A 6,182-nucleotide genomic window follows, 5' to 3' on the forward strand; every position below is an offset into this window, starting at 1 on the left:
GGCCTTGCTAGAGGTCTTTAGAACAATTCAACTGAACTGTCACCTTGTTAGAGGATTTATTGAATGGCTGGTAAACCAACTCTGTTAAGAGATTTTGAATTCACCATTACAATGGTTAGAAAGCAACAATGAAGTGACCTGATATAATGTATAACTTATCTTTGCTGATTACAGATCTCTGTTATGCTTGACTGGATCCTTATTGATCAAATACAACTTTACAGCTCCTTCAACACATCTTATCCTTCATAAGACCTTGTTCAACATTTTCCTTTTCATTTCATACTATGATTCACATTCATAACTTTTTTCTCACAATCTCACACTTTTAATTCATAACTGGAATGACCATATATACCTTTCAGATTATCTAAGTCGGCTCGAATCACTGACTAAACAAACAATTACAACAGTCAGCTAGAAGTAATTAATTTGCAAATCCCTATACTGGCCAACCCTGCACGGTAAACTTTGTTCAGAAAATAATTCCTTTGTTAACCAAATGAGCTTGGTTAATACAGCGAACTTCGTGACAATCCTTCAATCATCGAGAGAACTCGGTAAGTACTGAATTTCCTGAGATAACCGAGTGAGCTCGGTGGAAACTATCCTTTGGAGACTGAGTGAAGCTCAGTTAATACTGACTTCTTCATGATTTCATTGATGACCGAGTGAGCTCGGTGGAAACTACGCTTTGGAGACCGAGTGAAGCTCGGTTAATACTGAGTTCTTCATGATTTGTTTGATGACCGAGTGAACTCGGTGAACACTATTTTTTTTTTCATGATTCCTTTAATGACTGAGTGAGCTCGGTTGGCACTGTAGATTGCATTGCAGAATTTTTGAACTTGGTGAACTTGAGACTAATGACTGATATGACATTTGTGTGACATCAAGGACAACATTATCCAACAATCTCCCTCTTTGGCATTGATGGCAACACAACATGTCATAATAGAATGAAATTTTAAAAACAAGTCCAACAAGATAACAAACTTCTCCCTCTTTCAATAATCTCCCTCTGTTAAGGGACTTCATGGAAAACTTTTTCAAATCTCACAAATTTCATAAGGATATGACAGTAAATCTCTCCCTCTTTGACAAAATATTCCAAAGATGAAAGAAGTTAAGTGAATTGTAATGTACCTTTAGTACTGATTCATATGCAATGATTTCTAATTAAACTGCACAAACAGATGGATGTTCAATCTTATATGCGTTGATGCATCACTAGAACTTATTTTTAGTGGACTTCAGATAGGGGAATGACTCCTAACTTACCTCTAAGATACAAAAATGCATCCTTAGGTAAAGGCTTTGTGAATATGTCAGTGATTTGTTCCTTTGTATGGACATATTCCAATTTGATCTCCTTGTCTTGCACCAATTCTCTAACAAAATGATATTTTATTGTAATAAGCTTGGTCTTGGAATGCATCACTGGATTCTTAGATATGTTGATTGCACTAGTATTGTCACAGAACATGACAACTGGCTCATTGATTTCCATCTTCATTCCTTGCAATAACTGCTTAAACCAAACAATATTTGAACATTTTACTGTTGCAGCAACATACTCTGCCTCTGTTGTAGATTGGGATGTACAATTCTGCTTTTTGCTTGTCCAAGAAACCAATCTTTTTCCAAGAAAGAATGCTCCTCCACTTGTGTTTTTTCTGTCATCAAGGTTTCCTTCCCAATCAGCATCAGTAAATACTTTTAGATCCAAATTACCTCCAAATTTGTACCATAAGTCATAATCTTCAATTCCTTTCAAATATCTCATTATTCTTTTGATTGCCATCAGGTGAGTTTCTCTTGGCTTTTCTAAAAATCTTGCAACAATACCAACTACAAGGACAATATCTGGCCTGGTATGAACTACGTATTGCAATTTTCCAATCATAGATCTATACAATGTTTGATCTACCTCTTTGGATTCATCATCTTTGATAAGTTTCAATCCAGTGCACATAGGAGTTCCAACAGGTTTACAGTCCTCCATACCAAACTTTTTCAATATCTCCTTGATGTATTTTGATTGAGTGATGTAGATGCCATTCTTATTTTGTTGAATTTGAAGACCAACAAAGAATTTTATTTCACCAAACATAGAAATTTCAAATTCCTTGTTCAGTTGTTCTGAAAATTCTTTGCAAAGATCATCATGCCCTGTGAAAATAGTATCATCTACAAATATTTCTACCAAGACAATCTTATTATCTGGTCCTTCCTTTATATACAAGCTACTATTATCATTAGTTCTTTGAAAACCAATTTGAATAAGATAGTTATGCAATCTTTCATACCATGCTCTAGGGGCTTGTTTCAGACCATACAATGCCTTGTGTAATTTGTAGACCATGTTCCTTTTATCTGGATCAACAAAACCTTCAGGTTGTTCAATGTAAACCTCTTCATCTAGTATTCCATTGAGGAATGCTGACTTGACATCCATCTGATAAACTTTGAATCCTTTGTGAGCAGCATATGCAAGTAAGGTCCTGACTCCTTCCAATCTTGCAACAGGAGCAAAGGTTTCTCCATAATCTATGCCTTCTTCTTGAGAGTATCCTTTGCATACCAATCTGGCTTTGTTTTTGGATACTTTACCATCTTCAGTCAACTGTTTCTGAATACCCACTTGGTTCCAATTACATTCTTATTTTTAGGCTTGGGTACAAGAGTCTATGTCTTGTTCTTCTCTATCTGTTCTATTTCCTTGTTCATTGACTCAATCCAACTATCATTTGTCAATGCATCTTTAATGCTTCTAGGTTTAAAATCAGTAAGTAAACAAGTATTTTTCAGCTTGCTTCTTGTCAAGGTTCCTTCAGACTTGTCTCCAGTGATCTGATCTGGTGCATGATGTCTTCTGACATATTTAGCTAATACAAGTTCTTTGCCTCTTGAATGAGTTTCATTGTTATCTCCTTGTACTTCAATTTCATGTTCTGGCTGTTCTGGCTCAGTAAGAATTTTCTTGGGCGCTTCAGACTTGGAAGACACTTGCTCAGTAATGTCTAAATGTTGCTGTGGCTCGGTTTGAACTATTTGCAATTTGGTTACTGATGACTTGGGAGTTGAGAATTCTTGAGTGAATGGTATGCTTGGTATAGTATCTGGTTCAATGTAAACAAATCTTCTATAATCTTTAGGTACCTTTTTGCTTTCTTCTTCAGATTTTTCTACAAACTCATCAACTTTCACATGTGCACTTTCTATGACTTTGTGAGTGGATAGATTTAAACATCTATATGCTTTGCTTTTGCAAGAATATCCTAAAAATATTCTTTCATCACCTGTTACATCAAATTTTCCTTTTCTAGATTCTTTCAAAATATAACATTTGCTTCCAAATACTTTTAGATAACTTACATTGGGTTTGTAGCCATACCATAATTCATAGGGAGTTTTGAATGAGTCCTTCTTCAACTGTACTCAGTTTAAGGTATGAACTGTAATGCTGATGACATCTTTCTAGTATTTAATAGCAACGTTCTTTTCTATCATCAAGGTTCTTGCACAATCCATGATGGATTTGTTTCTTCTTTCAGCTATTCCATTTTGTTCAGGAGTTCCTATTGCTGAGACCTGTCTTTTAATACCTTTTTCAATGCAGAAGTTGTTGAATTCATGTGAGATGAATTCACCGCCTCTATCTAACCTTACGCATTTTAGAATTTTTCCTGTTTCTTTTTCCACTCTTCCCAAATACCATTTGAATTTCTCAAATGCTTCTGATTTATTCCTTAGATACATGACAATCATCATTCTTGAGTAGTAATAAACAAAAAGAATGAAAAACTTTTCTCCAGTATAGCTTTCTATCCCAATGGGTCCACATAAATCAATATGTACAATTTCTAATATATCTTCAGACTGATAGTTCTTACTTTTAAAACTAGTTTTTCCCATTTTACCAATCTGACAATTCTTGCATAGACCAACCTCAAGTTTCTTAATGTTAGGAATGCCTCTTACTTTCTTGAATTTTCTTATTTTTACCAGATTGTCAAAATTGACATGACACAACCTTTTATGCCATAACCAACTTTCTTTAGTTTGAGCAATAAAACATGAGCATTCACCAAGTTCTAGATAGAACAAATTACCTTTAGTTTGGGTGCCAGATCCTATCAGCTTTCCTTGCTTATTCAACAGTCTTGCCTTTCCATGCATGAATTCCACCTTGAATCTAGTATTGAGTAACTGTGCCACACTTAGCAAATTATGTTTAAGACCTTCAACCCAATAGGCATTATTACATACAAGTTCTTTGGTTAGAAAGATTCTTCCTCTTCCTTTTATGAAACAAGGTTCATTATTACCAAACCTTACACTGCCACCATCATAGTCTTCAAACTGATCAAACTTAGTTTTATCACTAGTCATATGATGTGAGCAACCACTATCTATAATCCATGTATCATTCTTACTTATATGAGAAAAAAGTGCCATTTTATCTTCCTCATCACTGTCAGAATCATCTTTAACGAAAATATAAACAATTTCATCCTCACTATTATCAAAATCTTTAGAATTTTCAGCCATGAAGCATGAATTCTTACCTTTGTTTTTGGATGATTTGAAGTCTTTCTTGCCATTCCATTTGTAATCTTTCTTTTCATCATTGTTTTTCTTGTTTGGACACCTCGCTGCAATATGACCAATTTCTTCATAACAAAAACAAATTAGAGGAACCTTACCTTTGTATTTTCCTCTGCTTCTAGAATATTTCTTTGCTAGTAGAGCTTCAATTACTTCGAGGTCACTGTCTAAACTTTGGCTTGATTCATTTTCACTTTCAAACTGAGATTCCTTCTCCTTTTTGTTTTTCTCCTTGAGTGAGAGCTTGGCTTGAAATGTTGATTCAATGTTCTTGGACGCTGGAACATAGTTGTCAAAGTTATCTAGTTCAAATGAAGTTAGTCTTCCAACTATGGCCTCAAGATTTATCTGATGATTTGCTTCACACCTTCTTTCCTGAATTGCAAAAATTCTGATTGCATAAACGGGAAGCAAGGTTCTAAGAACTTTTCTTATAACTGTTTCTCCTTTGATATCACCTCTAGATGCTCTGATTGCACTCACACATGCTTTAACTCTTTCAACATACTTTGTAATGTTTTCATCCTCTCTCATCCTCATTTGATCAAATTGTCCTCTTAGATTTTCTACTTTTTCTCTTCTCCAATTATCATCTCCTCCATAGATTTCTTTTAGCGTGTTCCACATCTCAAAGGTAGTTTTGCAGTCTTTAATGTCATCAAATTCTTCATAACTGAGAGCGGATGCTATGTCTATCATCATATTGTTGTGAGTCTTCTTTTCAGCAATGTCATTGATAGACAATGTGCCAAGTGGTTCTTCATATTTTTCTTCAAGGTATTTTAGTCCAATATCACCAATAGTAGCCAGATGAAGTATCATCAATCCTTGCCATGCAAAGAAGTTATCTCTGTTGAGTTTTGGAATTTCTCTTTTGTAAGACATCTTGATCTTTGGCTTAGATCCTTGAAATCTCTTCTTGCAAGCACCAAATACTCTGATACCAATTTTTGGAAATGAGAATAGAGTAACTGAGAGGGGGAGGGGGTGAATCAGTTACTACAAAAATTTCCACAGTCCCTAAGATGTCTGAATATACCCTTGATCTGATTAATATAAAATGCTGAAACTTGATAATGCAGTAAATGATCAATATTAAGAACTGATATGTTATCATGCACAAAGTAATTCAACAATTAAGAACACAAGAGACACCAGTTTTAACGTGGAAACCCAATATGGAAAAAAACCACCAATGTCACTTCTTTTTCACAATCTCACACTTTTAATTCATAACTAGAATGACCATATATACCTTTCAGATTATCTAAGTTGGCTCAAATCACTGACTAAACAAACAATTACAACAGTCGGCTAGAAGTAATTAATTTGCAAATCCCTATACTGGCTGACCCTGCACGATAAACTTTGTTCAAAAAATAATTCCTGTGTTAACCGACTGAGCTCGGTTAATACAGTGAACTTCGTGACAATCCTTCAATCGTCGAGATAACTCGGTAAGTACTGAGTTTCCTGAGATAACCGAGTGAGCTCGGTGGAAACTATCCTTTGGAGACCGAGTGAAGCTCAGTTTACACTGACTTCTTCATGATTTCATTCATGACTGAGTG

Source organism: Cupressus sempervirens, chromosome 2 (genome assembly GCF_028749045.1).
Source record: "Cupressus sempervirens isolate cs-2001-9-10 chromosome 2, ASM2874904v1, whole genome shotgun sequence".
NCBI lineage: Eukaryota > Viridiplantae > Streptophyta > Pinopsida > Cupressales > Cupressaceae > Cupressus > Cupressus sempervirens.